The sequence below is a fragment of the Pseudophryne corroboree genome, unplaced genomic scaffold (assembly GCF_028390025.1).
Source record: "Pseudophryne corroboree isolate aPseCor3 unplaced genomic scaffold, aPseCor3.hap2 scaffold_1232, whole genome shotgun sequence".
Classification (NCBI taxonomy): Eukaryota; Metazoa; Chordata; class Amphibia; order Anura; family Myobatrachidae; genus Pseudophryne; species Pseudophryne corroboree.
The window spans coordinates 56,682-82,717 of NW_026967858.1; the positions used below are offsets into that span (position 1 = coordinate 56,682).

At 37.8% G+C, this 26,036-nt stretch overlaps 33 non-coding genes across 33 annotated transcripts; all 33 read right to left on the bottom strand.

The window, feature by feature from the left end:
- Nucleotides 1-700: 700 nt before the first annotated feature.
- Nucleotides 701-773, bottom strand: TRNAF-GAA (transfer RNA phenylalanine (anticodon GAA)). The gene has a single exon. It is a non-coding gene; the product is annotated as a tRNA-Phe (tRNA).
- Nucleotides 774-1,587: 814 nt separating this feature from the next.
- TRNAF-GAA (transfer RNA phenylalanine (anticodon GAA)) lies at nucleotides 1,588-1,660 on the bottom strand. Its single transcript has one exon. It is a non-coding gene; the product is annotated as a tRNA-Phe (tRNA).
- Nucleotides 1,661-2,471: 811 nt separating this feature from the next.
- TRNAF-GAA (transfer RNA phenylalanine (anticodon GAA)) lies at nucleotides 2,472-2,544 on the bottom strand. The gene has a single exon. It is a non-coding gene; the product is annotated as a tRNA-Phe (tRNA).
- Nucleotides 2,545-3,358: 814 nt separating this feature from the next.
- Nucleotides 3,359-3,431, bottom strand: TRNAF-GAA (transfer RNA phenylalanine (anticodon GAA)). The gene has a single exon. It is a non-coding gene; the product is annotated as a tRNA-Phe (tRNA).
- A 142-nt stretch (nucleotides 3,432-3,573) lies between these two features.
- TRNAF-GAA (transfer RNA phenylalanine (anticodon GAA)) lies at nucleotides 3,574-3,646 on the bottom strand. Its single transcript has one exon. It is a non-coding gene; the product is annotated as a tRNA-Phe (tRNA).
- A 596-nt stretch (nucleotides 3,647-4,242) lies between these two features.
- Nucleotides 4,243-4,315, bottom strand: TRNAF-GAA (transfer RNA phenylalanine (anticodon GAA)). The gene has a single exon. It is a non-coding gene; the product is annotated as a tRNA-Phe (tRNA).
- Nucleotides 4,316-5,129: 814 nt separating this feature from the next.
- TRNAF-GAA (transfer RNA phenylalanine (anticodon GAA)) lies at nucleotides 5,130-5,202 on the bottom strand. Its single transcript has one exon. It is a non-coding gene; the product is annotated as a tRNA-Phe (tRNA).
- An 814-nt stretch (nucleotides 5,203-6,016) lies between these two features.
- TRNAF-GAA (transfer RNA phenylalanine (anticodon GAA)) lies at nucleotides 6,017-6,089 on the bottom strand. The gene has a single exon. It is a non-coding gene; the product is annotated as a tRNA-Phe (tRNA).
- Nucleotides 6,090-6,899: 810 nt separating this feature from the next.
- Nucleotides 6,900-6,972, bottom strand: TRNAF-GAA (transfer RNA phenylalanine (anticodon GAA)). Its single transcript has one exon. It is a non-coding gene; the product is annotated as a tRNA-Phe (tRNA).
- An 803-nt stretch (nucleotides 6,973-7,775) lies between these two features.
- On the bottom strand, nucleotides 7,776-7,848 carry TRNAF-GAA (transfer RNA phenylalanine (anticodon GAA)). Its single transcript has one exon. It is a non-coding gene; the product is annotated as a tRNA-Phe (tRNA).
- Nucleotides 7,849-7,990: 142 nt separating this feature from the next.
- On the bottom strand, nucleotides 7,991-8,063 carry TRNAF-GAA (transfer RNA phenylalanine (anticodon GAA)). The gene has a single exon. It is a non-coding gene; the product is annotated as a tRNA-Phe (tRNA).
- A 596-nt stretch (nucleotides 8,064-8,659) lies between these two features.
- TRNAF-GAA (transfer RNA phenylalanine (anticodon GAA)) lies at nucleotides 8,660-8,732 on the bottom strand. Its single transcript has one exon. It is a non-coding gene; the product is annotated as a tRNA-Phe (tRNA).
- Nucleotides 8,733-9,546: 814 nt separating this feature from the next.
- Nucleotides 9,547-9,619, bottom strand: TRNAF-GAA (transfer RNA phenylalanine (anticodon GAA)). Its single transcript has one exon. It is a non-coding gene; the product is annotated as a tRNA-Phe (tRNA).
- An 810-nt stretch (nucleotides 9,620-10,429) lies between these two features.
- On the bottom strand, nucleotides 10,430-10,502 carry TRNAF-GAA (transfer RNA phenylalanine (anticodon GAA)). Its single transcript has one exon. It is a non-coding gene; the product is annotated as a tRNA-Phe (tRNA).
- Nucleotides 10,503-11,305: 803 nt separating this feature from the next.
- Nucleotides 11,306-11,378, bottom strand: TRNAF-GAA (transfer RNA phenylalanine (anticodon GAA)). The gene has a single exon. It is a non-coding gene; the product is annotated as a tRNA-Phe (tRNA).
- Nucleotides 11,379-11,520: 142 nt separating this feature from the next.
- TRNAF-GAA (transfer RNA phenylalanine (anticodon GAA)) lies at nucleotides 11,521-11,593 on the bottom strand. The gene has a single exon. It is a non-coding gene; the product is annotated as a tRNA-Phe (tRNA).
- An 814-nt stretch (nucleotides 11,594-12,407) lies between these two features.
- Nucleotides 12,408-12,480, bottom strand: TRNAF-GAA (transfer RNA phenylalanine (anticodon GAA)). The gene has a single exon. It is a non-coding gene; the product is annotated as a tRNA-Phe (tRNA).
- Nucleotides 12,481-13,293: 813 nt separating this feature from the next.
- Nucleotides 13,294-13,366, bottom strand: TRNAF-GAA (transfer RNA phenylalanine (anticodon GAA)). The gene has a single exon. It is a non-coding gene; the product is annotated as a tRNA-Phe (tRNA).
- An 813-nt stretch (nucleotides 13,367-14,179) lies between these two features.
- On the bottom strand, nucleotides 14,180-14,252 carry TRNAF-GAA (transfer RNA phenylalanine (anticodon GAA)). Its single transcript has one exon. It is a non-coding gene; the product is annotated as a tRNA-Phe (tRNA).
- A 142-nt stretch (nucleotides 14,253-14,394) lies between these two features.
- TRNAF-GAA (transfer RNA phenylalanine (anticodon GAA)) lies at nucleotides 14,395-14,467 on the bottom strand. The gene has a single exon. It is a non-coding gene; the product is annotated as a tRNA-Phe (tRNA).
- An 815-nt stretch (nucleotides 14,468-15,282) lies between these two features.
- TRNAF-GAA (transfer RNA phenylalanine (anticodon GAA)) lies at nucleotides 15,283-15,355 on the bottom strand. Its single transcript has one exon. It is a non-coding gene; the product is annotated as a tRNA-Phe (tRNA).
- An 813-nt stretch (nucleotides 15,356-16,168) lies between these two features.
- Nucleotides 16,169-16,241, bottom strand: TRNAF-GAA (transfer RNA phenylalanine (anticodon GAA)). Its single transcript has one exon. It is a non-coding gene; the product is annotated as a tRNA-Phe (tRNA).
- An 813-nt stretch (nucleotides 16,242-17,054) lies between these two features.
- Nucleotides 17,055-17,127, bottom strand: TRNAF-GAA (transfer RNA phenylalanine (anticodon GAA)). Its single transcript has one exon. It is a non-coding gene; the product is annotated as a tRNA-Phe (tRNA).
- A 1,683-nt stretch (nucleotides 17,128-18,810) lies between these two features.
- On the bottom strand, nucleotides 18,811-18,883 carry TRNAF-GAA (transfer RNA phenylalanine (anticodon GAA)). The gene has a single exon. It is a non-coding gene; the product is annotated as a tRNA-Phe (tRNA).
- An 814-nt stretch (nucleotides 18,884-19,697) lies between these two features.
- TRNAF-GAA (transfer RNA phenylalanine (anticodon GAA)) lies at nucleotides 19,698-19,770 on the bottom strand. The gene has a single exon. It is a non-coding gene; the product is annotated as a tRNA-Phe (tRNA).
- A 1,683-nt stretch (nucleotides 19,771-21,453) lies between these two features.
- On the bottom strand, nucleotides 21,454-21,526 carry TRNAF-GAA (transfer RNA phenylalanine (anticodon GAA)). The gene has a single exon. It is a non-coding gene; the product is annotated as a tRNA-Phe (tRNA).
- An 813-nt stretch (nucleotides 21,527-22,339) lies between these two features.
- On the bottom strand, nucleotides 22,340-22,412 carry TRNAF-GAA (transfer RNA phenylalanine (anticodon GAA)). Its single transcript has one exon. It is a non-coding gene; the product is annotated as a tRNA-Phe (tRNA).
- Nucleotides 22,413-23,226: 814 nt separating this feature from the next.
- On the bottom strand, nucleotides 23,227-23,299 carry TRNAF-GAA (transfer RNA phenylalanine (anticodon GAA)). The gene has a single exon. It is a non-coding gene; the product is annotated as a tRNA-Phe (tRNA).
- Nucleotides 23,300-23,441: 142 nt separating this feature from the next.
- TRNAF-GAA (transfer RNA phenylalanine (anticodon GAA)) lies at nucleotides 23,442-23,514 on the bottom strand. The gene has a single exon. It is a non-coding gene; the product is annotated as a tRNA-Phe (tRNA).
- A 596-nt stretch (nucleotides 23,515-24,110) lies between these two features.
- On the bottom strand, nucleotides 24,111-24,183 carry TRNAF-GAA (transfer RNA phenylalanine (anticodon GAA)). The gene has a single exon. It is a non-coding gene; the product is annotated as a tRNA-Phe (tRNA).
- A 142-nt stretch (nucleotides 24,184-24,325) lies between these two features.
- On the bottom strand, nucleotides 24,326-24,398 carry TRNAF-GAA (transfer RNA phenylalanine (anticodon GAA)). Its single transcript has one exon. It is a non-coding gene; the product is annotated as a tRNA-Phe (tRNA).
- A 595-nt stretch (nucleotides 24,399-24,993) lies between these two features.
- On the bottom strand, nucleotides 24,994-25,066 carry TRNAF-AAA (transfer RNA phenylalanine (anticodon AAA)). The gene has a single exon. It is a non-coding gene; the product is annotated as a tRNA-Phe (tRNA).
- Nucleotides 25,067-25,880: 814 nt separating this feature from the next.
- TRNAF-GAA (transfer RNA phenylalanine (anticodon GAA)) lies at nucleotides 25,881-25,953 on the bottom strand. The gene has a single exon. It is a non-coding gene; the product is annotated as a tRNA-Phe (tRNA).
- Nucleotides 25,954-26,036: the final 83 nt, after the last annotated feature.

The window sequence follows — 26,036 nt, forward strand, 5'->3', positions numbered from 1 at the left end:
ATTCTGTAACAAAAATACAGCAACTAAACATGCCGAATCCTGGGATCGAACCCAGGAGCTTTAGATCTTCAGTTTAATGCTCTCACAAAAGAGCTATTGCGTGTAAGTCTGACGTTTAGAAAGTCTTTTTTGGTGTTTAAGATAAGGCAAACTGAAAGAACATCAAGTGTCCTAGAGGGCGAAACCTGAAAATGAAAGTTTCTGCTGCTAAATTTCTTTTTGCTGACTTGCTACTCAGTAACAAACTGCAAACACCCAAACATGTTGAAACCCACGATCGTACTAGGGATTTTAAGGTCTTCAGTCTATTGCTCTCACAACTGAGCTATTTTGGCAAGCTATACTGATAAGAATGTCTTTTTTTAGGAGCTAAAGATTTTGCAAACTGAAATAACATAAAATGCTTTTCAAGATCAAAACCTGAAAACAACAGTTTTTGCTGCTAAATTGCTATTCAGTAGCAAAAGCAAACACCCAACCATGCTAAACCCCAGGATTGAACAAGACACCCTTAGATCTTCAGTCTAATGTTCTCACAACTGAGCTATTTCGCCAAGCTCTACTAATAAGAAATTCTTTTATTGGGGCTAATAATAATGCAAACTGTAATAACATGAAATGATCTTGAAGACCAGAACCTGAACACGGCAGTTTCTGCTGCTAAATTGCTATTCTGTAACAAAAAAACAGCAACTAAATATGCCGAAACCCGGGATCGAACCAGGGACCTTTAGATCTTCAGTCTAACGCTCTCCCAACTGAGCTATTTCGGCTAATTGTGAAAGATGTCCAGCCGTATTTGGGGTTTTAGGCTGGGGAAAAAAAGAGCATTAAGTGTTCTTGATGAACAACACCTGATAATGAAAGATTCTGCTGGTAAATTGCTATTCTGTAACAAAAATACAGAAACTAAACATGCCGAATCCTGGGATCAAACCCAGGACCTTTAGATCTTCAGTTTAATGCTCTCACAAAAGAGCTATTGCGTGTAAGTCTGACGTTTAGAAAGTCTTTTTTGGTGTTTAAGATAAGGCAAACTGAAAGAACATCAAGTGTCCTAGAGGGCGAAACCTGAAAATGAAAGTTTCTGCTGCTAAATTTCTTTTTGCTGAATTGCTACTCAGTAACAAACTGCAAACACCCAAACATGTGGAAACCCACGATCGTACTAGGGATTTTAAGGTCTTCAGTCTATTGCTCTCACAACTGAGCTATTTTGGCAAGCTATACTGATAAGAATGTCTTTTTTTACGAGCTAAAGATTTTGCAAACTGAAATAACATAAAATGCTTTTCAAGATCAAAACCTGAACACAACAGTTTTTGCTGCTAAATTGCTATTCAGTAGCAAAAGCAAACACCCAACCATGCTAAACCCCAGGATTGAACAAGACACCCTTAGATCTTCAGTCTAATGTTGTCACAACTGAGCTATTTCGCCAAGCTCTACTAATAAGAAATTATTTTATTGGGGCTAATAATAATGCAAACTGTAATAACATGAAATGTTCTTGAAGACCAGAACCTGAACACGGCAGTTTCTGCTGCTAAATTGCTATTCTGTAACAAAAAAAACAGCAACTAAATATGCCGAAACCCGGGATCGAACCAGGGACCTTTAGATCTTCAGTCTAACGCTCTCCCAACTGAGCTATTTCGGCTAATTCTGACAGATGTGAAGTCGTATTTGGGGTTTTAGGTTGGGGAAAAAAGAGCATCAAGTGTTCTTGAAGAGCAACACCTTATAATGAAAGATTCTGCTGGTAAATTGCTATTCTGTAACAAAAATACAGCTACTAAACATGCCGAAACCCGGGATCGAACCAGGGACTTATAGATCTTCAGTCTAATGCTCTCCCAAATGAGATATTGCAGCTACATCTGACATGTGGAAAGTCTTTTTTGGTGTTTAAGATAAGGCAAACTGAAAGAACATCAAGTGTCCTAGAGGGCGAAACCTGAAAATAAACGTTTCTGCTGCTAAATTTCTTTTTGCTGAATTGCTACTCAGTAACAAAATGCAAACACCCAAACATGTGGAAACCCACGATCGTACTAGGGATTTTAAGGTCTTCAGTCTATTGCTCTCACAACTGAGCTATTTTGGCAAGCTATACTGATAAGAATGTCTTTTTTTGGAGCTAAAGATTTTGCAAACTGAAATAACATAAAATGTTTTTCAAGATCAAAAACTGAAAACAACAGTTTTTGCTGCTAAATTGCTATTCAGTAGCAAAAGCAAACACCCAACCATGCTAAACCCCAGGATTGAACAAGACACCCTTAGATCTTCAGTCTAATGTTCTCACAACTGAGCTATTTCGCCAAGCTCTACTAATAAGAAATTCTTTTATTGGGGCTAATAATAATGCAAACTGTAATAACATGAAATGATCTTGAAGACCAGAACCTGAACACGGCAGTTTCTGCTGCTAAATTGCTATTCTGTAACAAAAAAACAGCAACTAAATATGCCGAAACCCGGGATCGAACCAGGGACCTTTAGATTTTCAGTCTAACGCTCTCCCAACTGAGCTATTTCGGCTAATTGTGAAAGATGTCAAGCCGTATTTGGGGTTTTAGGCTGGGAAAAATAAGAGCATTAAGTGTTCTTGATGTACAACACCTGATAATGAAAGATTCTGCTGGTAAATTGCTATTCTGTAACAAAAATACAGCAACTAAACATGCCGAATCCCGGGATCGAACCCAGGACCTTTAGATCTTCAGTTTAATGCTCTCACAAAAGAGCTATTGCGTGTAAGTCTGACGTTTAGAAAGTCTTTTTTGGTGTTTAAGATAAGGCAAACTGAAAGAACATCAAGTGTCCTAGAGGGCGAAACCTGAAAATGAAAGTTTCTGCTGCTAAATTTCTTTTTGCTGAATTGCTACTCAGTAACAAACTGCAAACACCCAAACATGTGGAAACCCACAATCGTACTAGGGATTTTAAGGTCTTCAGTCTATTGCTCTCACAACTGAGCTATTTTGGCAAGCTATACTGATAAGAATGTCTTTTTTTAGGAGCTAAAGATTTTGCAAACTGAAATAACATAAAATGCTTTTCAAGATCAAAACCTGAACACAACAGTTTTTGCTGTTAAATTGCTATTCAGTAGCAAAAGCAAACACCCAACCATGCTAAACCCTAGGATTGAACAAGACACCCTTAGATCTTCAGTCTAATGTTGTCACAACTGAGCTATTTCGCCAAGCTCTACTAATAAGAAATTCTTTTATTGGGGCTAATAATAATGCAAACTATAATAACATGAAATGTTCTTGAAGACCAGAACCTGAACACGGCAGTTTCTGCTGCTAAATTGCTATTCTGTAACAAAAAAAACAGCAACTAAATATGCCGAAACCCGGGATCGAACCAGGGACCTTTAGATCTTCAGTCTAACGCTCTCCCAACTGAGCTATTTCGGCTAATTGTGACAGATGTGAAGTCGTATTTGGGGTTTTAGGTTGGGAAAAAAAGAGCATCAAGTGTTCTTGAAGAGCAACACCTTATAATGAAAGATTCTGCTGGTAAATTGCTATTCTGTAACAAAAATACAGCTACTAAACATGCCGAAACCCGGGATCGAACCAGGGACTTATAGATCTTCAGTCTAATGCTCTCCCAAATGAGCTATTGCAGCTACGTCTGACATTTGGAAAGTCTTTTTTGGTGTTTAAGATAAGGCAAACTGAAAGAACATCAAGTGTCCTAGAGGGCGAAACCTGAAAATAAACGTTTCTGCTGCTAAATTTCTTTTTGCTGAATTGCTACTCAGTAACAAAATGCAAACACCCAAACATGTGGAAACCCACGATCGTACTAGGGATTTTAAGGTCTTCAGTCTATTGCTCTCACAACTGAGCTATTTTGGCAAGCTATACTGATAAGAATGTCTTTTTTTGGAGCTAAAGATTTTGCAAACTGAAATAACATAAAATGTTTTTCAAGATCAAAAACTGAAAACAACAGTTTTTGCTGCTAAATTGCTATTCAGTAGCAAAAGCAAACACCCAACCATGCTAAACCCCAGGATTGAACAAGACACCCTTAGATCTTCAGTCTAATGTTCTCACAACTGAGCTATTTCGCCAAGCTCTACTAATAAGAAATTCTTTTATTGGGGCTAATAATAATGCAAACTGTAATAACATGAAATGAACTTGAAGACCAGAACCTGAACACGGCAGTTTCTGCTGCTAAATTGCTATTCTGTAACAAAAAAACAGCAACTAAACATGCCAAAACCCAGGATCGAACCAGGGACCTTTAGATCTTCAGTCTAACACTCTCTCAACTGAGCTATTTCGGCTAATTGTGAAAGATGTCAAGCCGTATTTGGGGTTTTAGGCTGGGGGAAAAAATGAGCATTAAGTGTTCTTGATGAACAACACCTGATAATGAAAGATTCTGCTGGTAAATTGCTATTCTGTAACAAAAATACAGCAACTAAACATGCCGAATCCTGGGATCGAACCCAGGAGCTTTAGATCTTCAGTTTAATGCTCTCACAAAAGAGCTATTGCGTGTAAGTCTGACGTTTAGAAAGTCTTTTTTGGTGTTTAAGATAAGGCAAACTGAAAGAACATCAAGTGTCCTAGAGGGCGAAACCTGAAAATGAAAGTTTCTGCTGCTAAATTTCTTTTTGCTGACTTGCTACTCAGTAACAAACTGCAAACACCCAAACATGTTGAAACCCACGATCGTACTAGGGATTTTAAGGTCTTCAGTCTATTGCTCTCACAACTGAGCTATTTTGGCAAGCTATACTGATAAGAATGTCTTTTTTTAGGAGCTAAAGATTTTGCAAACTGAAATAACATAAAATGCTTTTCAAGATCAAAACCTGAAAACAACAGTTTTTGCTGCTAAATTGCTATTCAGTAGCAAAAGCAAACACCCAACCATGCTAAACCCCAGGATTGAACAAGACACCCTTAGATCTTCAGTCTAATGTTCTCACAACTGAGCTATTTCGCCAAGCTCTACTAATAAGAAATTCTTTTATTGGGGCTAATAATAATGCAAACTGTAATAACATGAAATGATCTTGAAGACCAGAACCTGAACACGGCAGTTTCTGCTGCTAAATTGCTATTCTGTAACAAAAAAACAGCAACTAAATATGCCGAAACCCGGGATCGAACCAGGGACCTTTAGATCTTCAGTCTAACACTCTCCCAACTGAGCTATTTCGGCTAATTGTGAAAGATGTCAAGCCGTATTTGGGGTTTTAGGCTGGGGAAAAAAAGAGCATTAAGTGTTCTTGATGAACAACACCTGATAATGAAAGATTCTGCTGGTAAATTGCTATTCTGTAACAAAAATACAGCAACTAAACATGCCGAATCCTGGGATCAAACCCAGGACCTTTAGATCTTCAGTTTAATGCTCTCACAAAAGAGCTATTGCGTGTAAGTCTGACGTTTAGAAAGTCTTTTTTGGAGTTTAAGATAAGGCAAACTGAAAGAACATCAAGTGTCCTAGAGGGCGAAACCTGAAAATGAAAGTTTCTGCTGCTAAATTTCTTTTTGCTGAATTGCTACTCAGTAACAAACTGCAAACACCCAAACATGTGGAAACCCACGATCGTACTAGGGATTTTAAGGTCTTCAGTCTATTGCTCTCACAACTGAACTATTTTGGCAAGCTATACTGATAAGAATGTCTTTTTTTAGGAGCTAAAGATTTTGCAAACTGAAATAACATAAAATGCTTTTCAAGATCAAAACCTGAACACAACAGTTTTTGCTGCTAAATTGCTATTTAGTAGCAAAAGCAAACACCCAACCATGCTAAACCCCAGGATTGAACAAGACACCCTTAGATCTTCAGTCTAATGTTGTCACAACTGAGCTATTTCGCCAAGCTCTACTAATAAGAAATTATTTTATTGGGGCTAATAATAATGCAAACTGTAATAACATGAAATGTTCTTGAAGACCAGAACCTGAACACGGCAGTTTCTGCTGCTAAATTGCTATTCTGTAACAAAAAAAACAGCAACTAAATATGCCGAAACCCGGGATCGAACCAGGGACCTTTAGATCTTCAGTCTAACGCTCTCCCAACTGAGCTATTTCGGCTAATTCTGACAGATGTGAAGTCGTATTTGGGGTTTTAGGTTGGGAAAAAAAGAGCATCAAGTGTTCTTGAAGAGCAACACCTTATAATGAAAGATTCTGCTGGTAAATTGCTATTCTGTAACAAAAATACAGCTACTAAACATGCCGAAACCCGGGATCGAACCAGGGACTTATAGATCTTCAGTCTAATGCTCTCCCAAATGAGCTACTGCAGCTACTTCTGACATGTGGAAAGTCTTTTTTGGTGTTTAAGATAAGGCAAACTGAAAGAACATCAAGTGTCCTAGAGGGCAAAACCTGAAAATAAACGTTTCTGCTGCTAAATTTCTTTTTGCTGAATTGCTACTCAGTAACAAAATGCAAACACCCAAACATGTGGAAACCCACGATCGTACTAGGGATTTAAGGTCTTCAGTCTATTGCTCTCACAACTGAGCTATTTTGGCAAGCTATACTGATAAAAATGTCTTTTTTTGGAGCTAAAGATTTTGCAAACTGAAATAACATAAAATGTTTTTCAAGATCAAAAACTGAAAACAACAGTTTTTGCTGCTAAATTGCTATTCAGTAGCAAAAGCAAACACCCAACCATGCTAAACCCCAGGATTGAACAAGACACCCTTAGATCTTCAGTCTAATGTTCTCACAACTGAGCTATTTCGCCAAGCTCTACTAATAAGAAATTCTTTTATTGGGGCTAATAATAATGCAAACTGTAATAACATGAAATGATCTTGAAGACCAGAACCTGAACACGGCAGTTTCTGCTGCTAAATTGCTATTCTGTAACAAAAAAACAGCAACTAAATATGCCGAAACCCGGGATCGAACCAGGGACCTTTAGATCTTCAGTCTAACGCTCTCCCAACTGAGCTATTTCGGCTAATTGTGAAAGATGTCAAGCCGTATTTGGGGTTTTAGGCTGGGAAAAAAAAGAGCATTAAGTGTTCTTGATGTACAACACCTGATAATGAAAGATTCTGCTGGTAAATTGCTATTCTGTAACAAAAATACAGCAACTAAACATGCCGAATCCTGGGATCGAACCCAGGACCTTTAGATCTTCAGTTTAATGCTCTCACAAAAGAGCTATTGCGTGTAAGTCTGACGTTTAGAAAGTCTTTTTTGGTGTTTAAGATAAGGCAAACTGAAAGAACATCAAGTGTCCTAGAGGGCGAAACCTGAAAATGAAAGTTTCTGCTGCTAAATTTCTTTTTGCTGAATAACAAACTGCAAACACCCAAACATGTGGAAACCCACAATCGTACTAGGGATTTTAAGGTCTTCAGTCTATTGCTCTCACAACTGAGCTATTTTGGCAAGCTATACTGATAAGAATGTCTTTTTTTAGGAGCTAAAGATTTTGCAAACTGAAATAACATAAAATGCTTTTCAAGATCAAAACCTGAACACAACAGTTTTTGCTGCTAAATTGCTATTCAGTAGCAAAAGCAAACACCCAACCATGCTAAACCCCAGGATTGAACAAGACACCCTTAGATCTTCAGTCAAATGTTGTCACAACTGAGCTATTTCGCCAAGCTCTACTAATAAGAAATTCTTTTATTGGGGCTAATAATAATGCAAACTGTAATAACATGAAATGTTCTTGAAGACCAGAACCTGAACACAGCAGTTTCTGCTGCTAAATTGCTATTCTGTAACAAAAAAAACAGCAACTAAATATGCCGAAACCCGGGATCAAACCAGGGACCTTTAGATCTTCAGTCTAACGCTCTCCCAACTGAGCTATTTCGGCTAATTGTGACAGATGTGAAGTCGTATTTGGGGTTTTAGGTTGGGAAAAAAAGAGCATCAAGTGTTCTTGAAGAGCAACACCTTATAATGAAAGATTCTGCTGGTAAATTGCTATTCTGTAACAAAAATACAGCTACTAAACATGCCGAAACCCGGGATCGAACCAGGGACTTATAGATCTTCAGTCTAATGCTCTCCCAAATGAGCTATTGCAGCTAGGTCTGACATTTGGAAAGTCTTTTTTGGTGTTTAAGATAAGGCAAACTGAAAGAACATCAAGTGTCCTAGAGGGCGAAACCTGAAAATAAACGTTTCTGCTGCTAAATTTCTTTTTGCTGAATTGCTACTCAGTAACAAAATGCAAACACCCAAACATGTGGAAACCCACGATCGTACTAGGGATTTTAAGGTCTTCAGTCTATTGCTCTCACAACTGATCTATTTTGGCAAGCTATACTGATAAGAATGTCTTTTTTTGGAGCTAAAGATTTTGCAAACTGAAATAACATAAAATGTTTTTCAAGATCAAAAACTGAAAACAACAGTTTTTGCTGCTAAATTGCTATTCAGTAGCAAAAGCAAACACCCAACCATGCTAAACCCCAGGATTGAACAAGACACCCTTAGATCTTCAGTCTAATGTTCTCACAACTGAGCTATTTCGCCAAGCTCTACTAATAAGAAATTCTTTTATTGGGGCTAATAATAATGCAAACTGTAATAACATGAAATGAACTTGAAGACCAGAACCTGAACACGGCAGTTTCTGCTGCTAAATTGCTATTCTGTAACAAAAAAACAGCAACTAAATATGCCGAAACCCAGGATCGAACCAGGGACCTTCAAATCTTCAGTCTAACACTCTCCCAACTGAGCTATTTCGGCTAATTGTGAGAGATGTCACGCCGTATTTGGGGTTTTAGGCTGGGGAAAAAATGAGCATTAAGTGTTCTTGATGAACAACACCTGATAATGAAAGATTCTGCTGGTAAATTGCTATTCTGTAACAAAAATACAGCAACTAAACATGCCGAATCCTGGGATCGAATTCAGGAGCTTTAGATCTTCAGTTTAATGCTCTCACAAAAGAGCTATTGCGTGTAAGTCTGACGTTTAGAAAGTCTTTTTTGCTGTTTAAGATAAGGCAAACTGAAAGAACATCAAGTGTCCTAGAGGGCGAAACCTGAAAATGAAAGGTTCTGCTGCTAAATTTCTTTTTGCTGACTTGCTACTCAGTAACAAACTGCAAACACCCAAACATGTTGAAACCCATGATCGTACTAGGGATTTTAAGGTCTTCAGTCTATTGCTCTCACAACTGAGCTATTTTGGCAAGCTATACTGATAAGAATGTCTTTTTTTAGGAGCTAAAGATTTTGCAAACTGAAATAACATAAAATGCTTTTCAAGATCAAAACCTGAACACAACAGTTTTTGCTGCTAAATTGCTATTCAGTAGCAAAAGCAAACACCCAACCATGCTAAACCCCAGGATTGAACAAGACACCCTTAGATCTTCAGTCTAATGTTGTCACAACTGAGCTATTTCGCCAAGCTCTACTAATAAGAAATTATTTTATTGGGGCTAATAATAATGCAAACTGTAATAACATGAAATGTTCTTGAAGACCAGAACCTGAACACGGCAGTTTCTGCTGCTAAATTGCTATTCTGTAACAAAAAAAACAGCAACTAAATATGCCGAAACCCGGGATCGAACCAGGGACCTTTAGATCTTCAGTCTAACGCTCTCCCAACTGAGCTATTTCGGCTAATTCTGACAGATGTGAAGTCGTATTTGGGGTTTTAGGTTGGGAAAAAAAGAGCATCAAGTGTTCTTGAAGAGCAACACCTTATAATGAAAGATTCTGCTGGTAAATTGCTATTCTGTAACAAAAATACAGCTACTAAACATGCCGAAACCAGGGATCGAACCAGGGACTTATAGATCTTCAGTCTAATGCTCTCCCAAATGAGCTACTGCAGCTACTTCTGACATGTGGAAAGTCTTTTTTGGTGTTTAAGATAAGGCAAACTGAAAGAACATCAAGTGTCCTAGAGGGCAAAACCTGAAAATAAACGTTTCTGCTGCTAAATTTCTTTTTGCTGAATTGCTACTCAGTAACAAAATGCAAACACCCAAACATGTGGAAACCCACGATCGTACTAGGGATTTAAGGTCTTCAGTCTATTGCTCTCACAACTGAGCTATTTTGGCAAGCTATACTGATAAAAATGTCTTTTTTTGGAGCTAAAGATTTTGCAAACTGAAATAACATAAAATGTTTTTCAAGATCAAAAACTGAAAACAACAGTTTTTGCTGCTAAATTGCTATTCAGTAGCAAAAGCAAACACCCAACCATGCTAAACCCCAGGATTGAACAAGACACCCTTAGATCTTCAGTCTAATGTTCTCACAACTGAGCTATTTCGCCAAGCTCTACTAATAAGAAATTCTTTTATTGGGGCTAATAATAATGCAAACTGTAATAACATGAAATGATCTTGAAGACCAGAACCTGAACACGGCAGTTTCTGCTGCTAAATTGCTATTCTGTAACAAAAAAACAGCAACTAAATATGCCGAAACCCGGGATCGAACCAGGGACCTTTAGATCTTCAGTCTAACGCTCTCCCATCTGAGCTATTTCGGCTAATTGTGAAAGATGTCAAGCCGTATTTGGGGTTTTAGGCTGGGAAAAAAAAGAGCATTAAGTGTTCTTGATGTACAACACCTGATAATGAAAGATTCTGCTGGTAAATTGCTATTCTGTAACAAAAATACAGCAACTAAACATGCCGAATCCTGGGATCGAACCCAGGACCTTTAGATCTTCAGTTTAATGCTCTCACAAAAGAGATATTGCGTGTAAGACTGACGTTTAGAAAGTCTTTTTTGGTGTTTAAGATAAGGCAAACTGAAAGAACATCAAGTGTCCTAGAGGGCGAAACCTGAAAATGAAAGTTTCTGCTGCTAAATTTCTTTTTGCTGAATAACAAACTGCAAACACCCAAACATGTGGAAACCCACAATCGTACTAGGGATTTTAAGGTCTTCAGTCTATTGCTCTCACAACTGAGCTATTTTGGCAAGCTATACTGATAAGAATGTCTTTTTTTAGGAGCTAAAGATTTTGCAAACTGAAATAACATAAAATGCTTTTCAAGATCAAAACCTGAACACAACAGTTTTTGCTGCTAAATTGCTATTCAGTAGCAAAAGCAAACACCCAACCATGCTAAACCCCAGGATTGAACAAGACACCCTTAGATCTTCAGTCTAATGTTGTCACAACTGAGCTATTTCGCCAAGCTCTACTAATAAGAAATTATTTTATTGGGGCTAATAATAATGCAAACTGTAATAACATGAAATGTTCTTGAAGACCAGAACCTGAACACGGCAGTTTCTGCTGCTAAATTGCTATTCTGTAACAAAAAAAACAGCAACTAAATATGCCAAAACCCGGGATCGAACCAGGGACCTTTAGATCTTCAGTCTAACGCTCTCCCAACTGAGCTATTTCGGCTAATTGTGACAGATGTGAAGTCGTATTTGGGTTTTAGGTTGGGAAAAAAAGAGCATCAAGTGTTCTTGAAGAGCAACACCTTATAATGAAAGATTCTGCTGGTAAATTGCTATTCTGTAACAAAAAAAACAGCAACTAAACATGCCGAAACCCAGGATCGAACCAGGGACCTTTAGATCTTCAGTCTAACGCTCTCCCAACTGAGCTATTTCGGCTAATTGTGAAAAATGTCAAGCCGTATTTGGGGTTTTAGGCTGGGGAAAAAAAGAGCATTAAGTGTTCTTGATGAACAACACCTGATAATGAAAGATTCTGCTGGTAAATTGCTATTCTGTAACAAAAATACAGCAACTAAACATGCCGAATCCAGGGATCAAACCCAGGACCTTTAGATCTTCAGTTTAATGCTCTCACAAAAGAGCTATTGCGTGTAAGTCTGACGTTTAGAAAGTCTTTTTTGGTGTTTAAGATAAGGCAAACTGAAAGAACATCAAGTGTCCTAGAGGGCGAAACCTGAAAATGAAAGTTTCTGCTGCTAAATTTCTTTTTGCTGAATTGCTACTCAGTAACAAACTGCAAACACCCAAACATGTGGAAACCCACGATCGTACTAGGGATTTTAAGGTCTTCAGTCTATTGCTCTCACAACTGAGCTATTTTGGCAAGCTATACTGATAAGAATGTCTTTTTTTAGGAGCTAAAGATTTTGCAAACTGAAATAACATAAAATGCTTTTCAAGATCAAAACCTGAACACAACAGTTTTTGCTGCTAAATTGCTATTCAGTAGCAAAAGCAAACACCCAACCATGCTAAACCCCAGGATTGAACAAGACACCCTTAGATCTTCAGTCTAATGTTCTCACAACTGAGCTATTTCGCCAAGCTCTACTAATAAGAAATTCTTTTATTGGGGCTAATAATAATGCAAACTGTAATAACATGAAATGAACTTGAAGACCAGAACCTGAACACGGCAGTTTCTGCTGCTAAATTGCTATTCTGTAACAAAAAAAACAGCAACTAAATATGCCGAAACCCGGGATCGAACCAGGGACCTTTAGATCTTCAGTCTAACGCTCTCCCAACTGAGCTATTTCGGCTAATTCTGACAGATGTTAAGTCGTATTTGGGGTTTTAGGTTGGGAAAAAAAGAGCATCAAGTGTTCTTGAAGAGCAACACCTTATAATGAAAGATTCTGCTGGTAAATTGCTATTCTGTAACAAAAATACAGCTACTAAACATGCCGAAACACGGGATCGAACCAGGGACTTATAGATCTTCATTCTAATGCTCTCCCAAATGAGCTATTGCAGCTACGTCTGACATTTGGAAAGTCTTTTTTGGTGTTTAAGATAAGGCAAACTGAAAGAACATCAAGTGTCCTAGAGGGCGAAACCTGAAAATAAACGTTTCTGCTGCTAAATTTCTTTTTGCTGAATTGCTACTCAGTAACAAAATGCAAACACCCAAACATGTGGAAACCCATGATCGTACTAGGGATTTTAAGGTCTTCAGTCTATTGCTCTCACAACTGAGCTATTTTGGCAAGCTATACTGATAAGAATGTCTTTTTTTGGAGCTAAAGATTTTGCAAACTGAAATAACATAAAATGTTTTTCAAGATCAAAAACTGAAAACAACAGTTTTTGCTGCTAAATTGCTATTCAGTAGCAAAAGCAAACACCCAACCATGCTAAACCCCAGGATTGAACAAGACACCCTTAGATCTTCAGTCTAATGTTGTCACAACTAAGCTATTTCGCCAAGCTCTACTAATAAGAAATTCTTTTATTGGGGCTAATAATAATGCAAACTGTAATAACATGAAATGTTCTTGAAGACCAGAACCTGAACACGGCAGTTTCTGCTGCTAAATTGCTATTCTGTAACAAAAAAAAACAGCAACTAAATATGCCGAAACCCGGGATCGAACCAGGGACCTTTAGATCTTCAGTCTAACGCTCTCCCAACTGAGCTATTTCGGCTAATTGTGACAGATGTGAAGTCGTATTTGGGGTTTTAGGTTGGGAAAAAAAGAGCATCAAGTGTTCTTGAAGAGCAACACCTTATAATGAAAGATTCTGCTGGTAAATTGCTGTTCTGTAACAAAAATACAGCTACTAAACATGCCGAAACCCGGGATCGAACCAGGGATTTATAGATTTTCAGTCTAATGCTCTCCCAAACGAGCTATTGCAGCTACGTCTGACATTTGGAAAGTCTTTTTTGGTGTTTAAGATAAGGCAAACTGAAAGAACATCAAGTGTCCTAGAGGGCGAAACCTGAAAATGAAAGTTTCTGCTGCTAAATTTCTTTTTGCTGAATTGCTACTCAGTAACAAACTGCAAACACCCAAACATGTGGAAACCCACGATCGTACTAGGGATTTTAAGGTCTTCAGTCTATTGCTCTCACAACTGAGCTATTTTGGCAAGCTATACTGATAAGAATGTCTTTTTTTAGGAGCTAAAGATTTTGCAAACTGAAATAACATAAAATGCTTTTCAAGATCAAAACCTGAACACAACAGTTTTTGCTGCTAAATTGCTATTCAGTAGCAAAAGCAAACACCCAACCATGCTAAACCCCAGGATTGAACAAGACACCCTTAGATCTTCAGTCTAATGTTGTCACAACTGAGCTATTTCGCCAAGCTCTACTAATAAGAAATTATTTTATTGGGGCTAATAATAATGCAAACTGTAATAACATGAAATGTTCTTGAAGACCAGAACCTGAACACGGCAGTTTCTGCTGCTAAATTGCTATTCTGTAACAAAAAAAACAGCAACTAAATATGCCGAAACCCGGGATCGAACCAGGGACCTTTAGATCTTCAGTCTAACGCTCTCCCAACTGAGCTATTTCGGCTAATTGTGACAGATGTGAAGTCGTATTTGGGGTTTTAGGTTGGGAAAAAAAGAGCATCAAGTGTTCTTGAAGAGCAACACCTTATAATGAAAGATTCTGCTGGTAAATTGCTATTCTGTAACAAAAAAACAGCAACTAAATATGCCGAAACCCAGGATCGAACCAGGGACCTTTAGATCTTCAGTCTAACGCTCTCCCAACTGAGCTATTTCGGCTAATTGTGAAAAATGTCAAGCCGTATTTGGGGTTTTAGGCTGGGGAAAAAAAGAGCATTAAGTGTTCTTGATGAACAACACCTGATAATGAAAGATTCTGCTGGTAAATTGCTATTCTGTAACAAAAATACAGCAACTAAACATGCCGAATCCTGGGATCAAACCCAGGACCTTTAGATCTTCAGTTTAATGCTCTCACAAAAGAGCTATTGCGTGTAAGTCTGACGTTTAGAAAGTCTTTTTTGGTGTTTAAGATAAGGCAAACTGAAAGAACATCAAGTGTCCTAGAGGGCGAAAAACTGAAAATGAAAGTTTCTGCTGCTAAATTTCTTTTTGCTGAATTGCTACTCAGTAACAAACTGCAAACACCCAAACATGTGGAAACCCACGATCGTACTAGGGATTTTAAGGTCTTCAGTCTATTGCTCTCACAACTGAGCTATTTTGGCAAGCTATACTGATAAGAATGTCTTTTTTTAGGAGCTAAAGATTTTGCAAACTGAAATAACATAAAATGCTTTTCAAGATCAAAACCTGAACACAACAGTTTTTGCTGCTAAATTGCTATTCAGTAGCAAAAGCAAACACCCAACCATGCTAAACCCCAGGATTGAACAAGACACCCTTAGATCTTCAGTCTAATGTTCTCACAACTGAGCTATTTCGCCAAGCTCTACTAATAAGAAATTCTTTTATTGGGGCTAATAATAATGCAAACTGTAATAACATGAAATGAACTTGAAGACCAGAACCTGAACACGGCAGTTTCTGCTGCTAAATTGCTATTCTGTAACAAAAAAAACAGCAACTAAATATGCCGAAACCCGGGATCGAACCAGGGACCTTTAGATCTTCAGTCTAACGCTCTCCCAACTGAGCTATTTCGGCTAATTCTGACAGATGTTAAGTCGTATTTGGGGTTTTAGGTTGGGAAAAAAAGAGCATCAAGTGTTCTTGAAGAGCAACACCTTATAATGAAAGATTCTGCTGGTAAATTGCTATTCTGTAACAAAAATACAGCTACTAAACATGCCGAAACCCGGGATCGAACCAGGGACTTATAGATTTTCATTCTAATGCTCTCCCAAATGAGCTATTGCAGCTACGTCTGACATTTGGAAAGTCTTTTTTGGTGTTTAAGATAAGGCAAACTGAAAGAACATCAAGTGTCCTAGAGGGCGAAACCTGAAAATAAACGTTTCTGCTGCTAAATTTCTTTTTGCTGAATTGCTACTCAGTAACAAAATGCAAACACCCAAACATGTGGAAACCCATGATCGTACTAGGGATTTTAAGGTCTTCAGTCTATTGCTCTCACAACTGAGCTATTTTGGCAAGCTATACTGATAAGAATGTCTTTTTTTGGAGCTAAAGATTTTGCAAACTGAAATAACATAAAATGTTTTTCAAGATCAAAAACTGAAAACAACAGTTTTTGCTGCTAAATTGCTATTCAGTAGCAAAAGCAAACACCCAACCATGCTAAACCCCAGGATTGAACAAGACACCCTTAGATCTTCAGTCTAATGTTATCACAACTGAGCTATTTCGCCAAGCTCTACTAATAAGAAATTCTTTTATTGGGGCTAATAATAATGCAAACTGTAATAACATGAAATGTTCTTGAAGACCAGAACCTGAACACGGCAGTTTCTGCTGCTAAATTGCTATTCTGTAACAAAAAAAACCAGCAACTAAATATGCCGAAACCCGGGATCGAACCAGGGACCTTTAGATCTTCAGTCTAACGCTCTCCCAACTGAGCTATTTCGGCTAATTGTGAAAGATGTTAAGCCGTATTTGGGGTTTTAGGCTGGGAAAAAAAGAGCATTAAGTGTTCTTGATGAACAACACCTGATAATGAAAGATTCTGCTGGTAAATTGCTATTCTGTAACAAAAATACAGCAACTAAACATGCCGAATCCTGGGATCAAACCCAGGACCTTTAGATCTTCAGTTTAATGCTCTCACAAAAGAGCTATTGCGTGTAAGTCTAACGTTTAGAAAGTCTTTTTTGGTGTTTAAGATAAGGCAAACTGAAAGAACATCAAGTGTCCTAGAGGGCGAAACCTGAAAATGAAAGTTTCTGCTGCTAAATTTCTTTTTGCTGAATTGCTACTCAGTAACAAACTGCAAACACCCAAACATGTGGAAACCCACGATCGTACTAGGGATTTTAAGGTCTTCAGTCTATTGCTCTCACAACTGAGCTATTTTGGCAAGCTATACTGATAAGAATGTCTTTTTTTAGGAGCTAAAGATTTTGCAAACTGAAATAACATAAAATGCTTTTCAAGATCAAAACCTGAACACAACAGTTTTTGCTGCTAAATTGCTATTCAGTAGCAAAAGCAAACACCCAACCATGCTAAACCCCAGGATTGAACAAGACACCCTTAGATCTTCAGTCTAATGTTGTCACAACTGAGCTATTTCGCCAAGCTCTACTAATAAGAAATTCTTTTATTGGGGCTAATAATAATGCAAACTGTAATAACATGAAATGTTCTTGAAGACCAGAACCTGAACACGGCAGTTTCTGCTGCTAAATTGCTATTCTGTAACAAAAAAAACAGCAACTAAATATGCCGAAACCCAGGATCGAACCAGGGACCTTTAGATCTTCAGTCTAACGCTCTCCCAACTGAGCTACTTCGGCTAATTGCGACAGATGTGAAGTCGTATTTGGGGTTTTAGGTTGGGAAAAAAAGAGCATCAAGTGTTCTTGAAGAGCAACACCTTATAATGAAAGATTCTGCTGGTAAATTGCTATTCTGTAACAAAAATACAGCTACTAAACATGCCGAAACCCGGGATCGAACCAGGGACTTATAGATCTTCAGTCTAATGCTCTCACAAATGAGCTATTGCAGCTACATCTGACATTTGGAAAGTCTTTTTTGGTGTTTAAGATAAGGCAAACTGAAAGGACATCAAGTGTCCTAGAGGGCGAAACCTGAAAATAAAAGTTTCTGCTGCTAAATTTCTTTTTGCTAAATTGCTACTGAGTAACAAAATGCAAACACCCAAACATGTGGAAACCCACGATCGTACTAGGGATTTTAAGGTCTTCAGTCTATTGCTCTCACAACTGAGCTATTTTGGCAAGCTATACTGATAAAAATGTCTTTTTTTGGAGCTAAAGATTTTGCAAACTGAAATAACATAATATGTTTTTCAAGATCAAAAACTGAAAACAACAGCTTTTGCTGCTAAATTGCTATTCAGTAGCAAAAGCAAACACCCAACCATGCTAAACCCCAGGATTGAACAAGACACCCTTAGATCTGCAGTCTAATGTTCTCACAACTGAGCTATTTCGCCAAGCTCTACTAATAAGAAATTCTTTTATTGGGGCTAATAATAATGCAAACTGTAATAACATGAAATGTTCTTGAAGACCAGAACCTGAACACGGCAGTTTCTGCTGCTAAATTGCTATTCTGTAACAAAAAAAACAGCAACTAAATATGCCGAAACCCGGGACCTTTAGATCTTCAGTCTGACGCTCTCCCAACTGAGCTACTTTGGCTAATTGTGACAGATGTGAAGTTGTATTTGGGGTTTTAGGTTGGGAAAAAAGAGCATCAAGTGTTCATGAAGAGCAACACCTTATAATGAAAGAATCTGCTGGTAAATTGCTATTCTGTAACAAAAATACAGCTACTAAACATGCCGAAACCCGAGATCGAACCAGGGACTTATAGATCTTCAGTCTAATGGTCTCCCAAATGAGCTATTGCAGCTACGTCTGACATTTGGAAAGTCTTTTTTGGTGTTTAAGATAAGGCAAACTGAAAGAACATCAAGTGTCCTAGAGGGCAAAACCTGAAAATAAACGTTTCTGCTGCTAAATTTCTTTTTGCTGAATTGCTACTCAGTAACAAAATGCAAACACCCAAACATGTGGAAACCCACGATCGTACTAGGGATTTTAAGGTCTTCAGTCTATTGCTCTCACAACTGAGCTATTTTGGCAAGCTATACTGATAAAAATGTCTTTTTTTGGAGCTAAAGATTTTGCAAACTGAAATAACATAAAATGTTTTTCAAGATCAAAAACTGAAAACAACAATTTTTGCTGCTAAATTGTTATTCAGTAGCAAAAGCAAACACCCAACCATGCTAAACCCCAGGATTGAACAAGACACCCTTAGATCTTCAGTCTAATGTTCTCACAACTGAGCTATTTCGCCAAGCTCTACTAATAAGAAATTCTTTTATTGGGGCTAATAATAATGCAAACTGTAATAACATGAAATGATCTTGAAGACCAGAACCTGAACACGGCAGTTTCTGCTGCTAAATTGCTATTCTGTAACAAAAAAACAGCAACTAAATATGCAGAAACCCAGGATCGAACCAGGGACCTTTAGATCTTCAGTCTAAAGCTCTCCCAACTGAGCTATTTCGGCTAATTGAGAAAGATGTCAAGCCGTATTTGGGGTTTTAGGCTGGGAAAAAAAAGAGCATTAAGTGTTCTTGATGAACAACACCTGATAATGAAAGATTCTGCTGGTAAATTGCTATTCTGTAACAAAAATACAGCAACTAAACATGCCGAATCCTGGGATCAAACCCAGGACCTTTAGATCTTCAGTTTAATGCTCTCACAAAAGAGATATTGCGTGTAAGTCTGACGTTTAGAAAGTCTTTTTTGGTGTTTAAGATAAGGCAAACTGAAAGAACATCAAGTGTCCTAGAGGGCGAAACCTGAAAATGAAAGTTTCTGCTGCTAAATTTCTTTTTGCTGAATTGCTACTCAGTAACAAACTGCAAACACCCAAACATGTGGAAACCCACGATCGCACTAGGGATTTTAAGGTCTTCAGTCTATTGCTCTCACAACTGAGCTATTTTGGCAAGCTATACTGATAAGAATGTCTTTTTTTAGGAGCTAAAGATTTTGCAAACTGAAATAACATAAAATGCTTTTCAAGATCAAAACCTGAACACAACAGTTTTTGCTGCTAAATTGCTATTCAGTAGCAAAAGCAAACACCCAACCATGCTAAACCCCAGGATTGAACAAGACACCCTTAGATCTTCAGTCTAATGTTGTCACAACTGAGCTATTTCGCCAAGCTCTACTAATAAGAAATTCTTTTATTGGGGCTAATAATAATGCAAACTGTAATAACATGAAATGTTCTTGAAGACCAGAACCTGAACACGGCAGTTTCTGCTGCTAAATTGCTATTCTGTAACAAAAAAAACAGCAACTAAATATGCCGAAACCCAGGATCGAACCAGGGACCTTTAGATCTTCAGTCTAACGCTCTCCCAACTGAGCTACTTCGGCTAATTGCGACAGATGTGAAGTCGTATTTGGGGTTTTAGGTTGGGAAAAAAAGAGCATCAAGTGTTCTTGAAGAGCAACACCTTATAATGAAAGATTCTGCTGGTAAATTGCTATTCTGTAACAAAAATACAGCTACTAAACATGCCGAAACCCGGGATCGAACCAGGGACTTATAGATCTTCAGTCTAATGCTCTCACAAATGAGCTATTGCAGCTACATCTGACATTTGGAAAGTCTTTTTTGGTGTTTAAGATAAGGCAAACTGAAAGGACATCAAGTGTCCTAGAGGGCGAAACCTGAAAATAAAAGTTTCTGCTGCTAAATTTCTTTTTGCTAAATTGCTACTGAGTAACAAAATGCAAACACCCAAACATGTGGAAACCCACGATCGTACTAGGGATTTTAAGGTCTTCAGTCTATTGCTCTCACAACTGAGCTATTTTGGCAAGCTATACTGATAAAAATGTCTTTTTTTGGAGCTAAAGATTTTGCAAACTGAAATAACATAATATGTTTTTCAAGATCAAAAACTGAAAACAACAGCTTTTGCTGCTAAATTGCTATTCAGTAGCAAAAGCAAACACCCAACCATGCTAAACCCCAGGATTGAACAAGACACCCTTAGATCTGCAGTCTAATGTTCTCACAACTGAGCTATTTCGCCAAGCTCTACTAATAAGAAATTATTTTATTGGGGCTAATAATAATGCAAACTGTAATAACATGAAATGTTCTTGAAGACCAGAACCTGAACACGGCAGTTTCTGCTGCTAAATTGCTATTCTGTAACAAAAAAAACAGCAACTAAATATGCCGAAACCCGGGACCTTTAGATCTTCAGTCTGACGCTCTCCCAACTGAGCTACTTTGGCTAATTGTGACAGATGTGAAGTTGTATTTGGGGTTTTAGGTTGGGAAAAAAGAGCATCAAGTGTTCATGAAGAGCAACACCTTATAATGAAAGAATCTGCTGGTAAATTGCTATTCTGTAACAAAAATACAGCTACTAAACATGCCGAAACCCGAGATCGAACCAGGGACTTATAGATCTTCAGTCTAATGGTCTCCCAAATGAGCTATTGCAGCTACGTCTGACATTTGGAAAGTCTTTTTTGGTGTTTAAGATAAGGCAAACTGAAAGAACATCAAGTGTCCTAGAGGGCAAAACCTGAAAATAAACGTTTCTGCTGCTAAATTTCTTTTTGCTGAATTGCTACTCAGTAACAAAATGCAAACACCCAAACATGTGGAAACCCACGATCGTACTAGGGATTTTAAGGTCTTCAGTCTATTGCTCTCACAACTGAGCTATTTTGGCAAGCTATACTGATAAAAATGTCTTTTTTTGGAGCTAAAGATTTTGCAAACTGAAATAACATAAAATGTTTTTCAAGATCAAAAACTGAAAACAACAATTTTTGCTGCTAAATTGTTATTCAGTAGCAAAAGCAAACACCCAACCATGCTAAACCCCAGGATTGAACAAGACACCCTTAGATCTTCAGTCTAATGTTCTCACAACTGAGCTATTTCGCCAAGCTCTACTAATAAGAAATTCTTTTATTGGGGCTAATAATAATGCAAACTGTAATAACATGAAATGAACTTGAAGACCAGAACCTGAACACGGCAGTTTCTGCTGCTAAATTGCTATTCTGTAACAAAAAAACAGCAACTAAATATGCAGAAATCCGGGATCGAACCAGGGACCTTTAGATCTTCAGTCTAACGTTCTACCAACTGAGCTATTTCGACTAATTGTGAAAGATGTGAAGCCGTATTTGGGGTTTTAGGCTGGGGAAAAAAAGAGCATTAAGTGTTCTTGATGAACAACACCTGATAATGAAAGATTCTGCTGGTAAATTGCTATTCTGTAACAAAAATACTGCAACTAAACATGCCGAATCCTGGGATCGAACCCAGGAGCTTTAGATCTTCAGTTTAATGCTCTCACAAAAGAGCTATTGTGTGTAAGTCTGACGTTTAGAAAGTGTTTTTTGGTGTTTAAGATAAGGCAAACTGAAAGAACATCAAGTGTCCTAGAGGGCGAAACCTGAAAATGAAAGTTTCTGCTGCTAAATTTCTTTTTGCTGACTTGCTACTCAGTAACAAACTGCAAACACCCAAACATGTGGAAACGCACGATCATACTAGGGATTTTAAGGTCTTCAGTCTATTGCTCTCACAACTGAGCTATTTTGGCAAGCTATACTGATAAGAATGTCTTTTTTTAGGAGCTAAAGATTTTGCAAACTGAAATAACATAAAATGCTTTTCAAGATCAAAACCTGAACACAACAGTTTTTGCTGCTAAATTGCTATTCAGTAGCAAAAGCAAACACCCAACCATGCTAAACCCCAGGATTGAACAAGACACCCTTAGATCTTCAGTCTAATGTTGTCACAACTGAGCTATTTTGCCAAGCTCTACTAATAAGAAATTATTTTATTGGGGCTAATAATAATGCAAACTGTAAAAACATGAAATGTTCTTTAAGACCAGAACCTGAACACGGCAGTTTCTGCTGCTAAATTGCTATTCTGTAACAAAAAAACAGCAACTAAATATGCAGAAACCCAGGATCGAACCAGGGACCTTTAGATCTTCAGTCTAACGCTCTCCCAACTGAGCTATTTCGGCTAATTATGAAAGATGTCAAGCCGTATTTGGGGTTTTAGGCTGGGAAAAAAAAGAGCATTAAGTGTTCTTGATGAACAACACCTGATAATGAAAGATTCTGCTGGTAAATTGCTATTCTGTAACAAAAATACAGCAACTAAACATGCCGAATCCTGGGATCAAACCCAGGACCTTTAGATCTTCAGTTTAATGCTCTCACAAAAGAGCTATTGCGTGTAAGTCTGACGTTTAGAAAGTCTTTTTTGGTGTTTAAGATAAGGCAAACTGAAAGAACATCAAGTGTCCTAGAGGGCGAAACCTGAAAATGAAAGTTTCTGCTGCTAAATTTCTTTTTGCTGAATTGCTACTCAGTAACAAACTGCAAACACCCAAACATGTGGAAACCCACGATCGTACTAGGGATTTTAAGGTCTTCAGTCTATTGCTCTCACAACTGAGCTATTTTGGCAAGCTATACTGATAAGAATGTCTTTTTTTAGGAGCTAAAGATTTTGCAAACTGAAATAACATAAAATGCTTTTCAAGATCAAAACCTGAACACAACAGTTTTTGCTGCTAAATTGCTATTCAGTAGCAAAAGCAAACACCCAACCATGCTAAACCCCAGGATTGAACAAGACACCCTTAGATCTTCAGTCTAATGTTGTCACAACTGAGCTATTTCGCCAAGCTCTACTAATAAGAAATTCTTTTATTGAGGCTAATAATAATGCAAACTGTAATAACATGAAATGTTCTTGAAGACCAGAACCTGAACACGGCAGTTTCTGCTGCTAAATTGCTATTCTGTAACAAAAAAAACAGCAACTAAATATGCCGAAACCCGGGATCGAACCAGGGACCTTTAGATCTTCAGTCTAACGCTCTCCCAACTGAGCTACTTCGGCTAATTGTGACAGATGTGAAGTCGTATTTGGGGTTTTAGGTTGGGAAAAAAAGAGCATCAAGTGTTCTTGAAGAGCAACACCTTATAATGAAAGATTCTGCTGTTAAATTGCTATTCTGTAACAAAAATACAGCTACTAAACATGCCGAAACCCGGGATCGAACCAGGGACTTATAGATCTTCAGTCTAATGCTCTCCCAAATGAGCTATTGCAGCTACGTCTGACATTTGGAAAGTCTTTTTTGGTGTTTAAGATAAGGCAAACTGAAAGAACATCAAGTGTCCTAGAGGGCGAAACCTGAAAATAAACGTTTCTGCTGCTAAATTTCTTTTTGCTGAATTGCTACTCAGTAACAAAATGCAAACACCCAAACATGTGGAAACCCACGATCGTACTAGGGATTTTAAGGTCTTCAGTCTATTGCTCTCACAACTGAGCTATTTTGGCAAGCTATACTGATAAGAATGTCTTCTTTTGGAGCTAAAGATTTTGCAAACTGAAATAACATAAAATGTTTTTCAAGATCAAAAACTGAAAACAACAGTTTTTGCTGCTAAATTGCTATTCAGTAGCAAAAGCAAACACCCAACCATGCTAAACCCCAGGATTGAACAAGACACCCTTAGATCTTCAGTCTAATGTTGTCACAACTGAGCTATTTCGCCAAGCTCTACTAATAAGAAATTCTTTTATTGGGGCTAATAATAATGCAAACTGTAATAACATGAAATGTTCTTGAAGACCAGAACCTGAACACGGCAGTTTCTGCTGTTAAATTGCTATTCTGTAACAAAAAAACAGCACCTAAATATGCCGAAACCCAGGATCGAACCAGGGACTTTTAGATCTTCAGTCTAACGCTCTCCCAACTGAGCTATTTCGGCTAATTGTGACAGATGTGAAGTCGTATTTGGGGTTTTAGGTTGGGAAAAAAAGAGCATCAAGTGTTCTTGAAGAGAAACACCTTATAATGAAAGATTCTGCTGGTAAATTGCTATTCTGTAACAAAAATACAGCTACTAAACATGCCGAAACCCGGGATCGAACCAGGGACTTATAGATCTTCAGTCTAATGCTCTCCCAAATGAGCTATTGCAGCTACGTCTGACCTTTGGAAAGTCTTTTTTGGTGTTTAAGAAAAGGCAAACTGAAAGAACATCAAGTGTCCTAGAGGGCGAAACCTGAAAATAAACGTTTCTGCTGCTAAATTTCTTTTTGCTGAATTGCTACTCAGTAACAAAATGCAAACACCCAAACATGTAGAAACCCACGATCGTACTAGGGATTTTAAGGTCTTCAGTCTATTGCTCTCACAACTGAGCTATTTTGGCAAGCTATACTGATAAGAATGTCTTTTTTTGAAGCTAAAGATTTTGCAAACTGAAATAACATAAAATGTTTTTCAAGATCAAAAACTGAAAACAACAGTTTTTGCTGCTAAATTGCTATTCAGTAGCAAAAGCAAACACCCAACCATGCTAAACCCCAGGATTGAACAAGACACCCTTAGATCTTCAGTCTAATGTTCTCACAACTGAGCTATTTCGCCAAGCTCTACTAATAAGAAATTCTTTTATTGGGGCTAATAATAATGCAAACTGTAATAACATGAAATGAACTTGAAGACCAGAACCTGAACACGGCAGTTTCTGCTGCTAAATTGCTATTCTGTAACAAAAAACAGCAACTAAATATGCAGAAATCCGGGATCGAACCAGGGACCTTTAGATCTTTAGTCTAACGCTCTACCAACTGAGCTATTTCGACTAATTGTGAAAAATGTGAAGCCGTATTTGGGGTTTTAGGCTGGGGAAAAAAAGAGCATTAAGTGTTCTTGATGAACAACACCTGATAATGAAAGATTCTGCTGGTAAATTGCTATTCTGTAACAAAAATACAGCAACTAAACATGCCGAATCCTGGGATCGAACCCAGGAGCTTTAGATCTTCAGTTTAATGCTCTCACAAAAGAGCTATTGCGTGTAAGTCTGACGTTTAGAAAGTCTTTTTTGGTGTTTAAGATAAGGCAAACTGAAAGAACATCAAGTGTCCTAGAGGGCGAAACCTGAAAATGAAAGTTTCTGCTGCTAAATTTCTTTTTGCTGAATTGCTACTCAGTAACAAACTGCAAACACCCAAACATGTGGAAACCCACGATCGTACTAGGGATTTTAAGGTCTTCAGTCTATTGCTCTCACAACTGAGCTATTTTGGCAAGCTATACTGATAAGAATGTCTTTTTTTAGGAGCTAAAGATTTTGCAAACTGAAATAACATAAAATGCTTTTCAAGATCAAAACCTGAACACAACAGTTTTTGCTGCTAAATTGCTATTCAGTAGCAAAAGCAAACACCCAACCATGCTAAACCCCAGGATTGAACAAGACACCCTTAGATCTTCAGTCTAATGTTGTCACAACTGAGCTATTTCGCCAAGCTCTACTAATAAGAAATTATTTTATTGGGGCTAATAATAATGCAAACTGTAATAACATGAAATGTTCTTGAAGACCAGAACCTGAACACGGCAGTTTCTGCTGCTAAATTGCTATTCTGTAACAAAAAAAACAGCAACTAAATATGCCGAAACCCGGGATCGAACCAGGGACCTTTAGATCTTCAGTCTAACGCTCTCCCAACTGAGCTATTTCGGCTAATTGTGACAGATGTGAAGTCGTATTTGGGGTTTTAGGTTGGGAAAAAAAGAGCATCAAGTGTTCTTGAAGAGCAACACTTT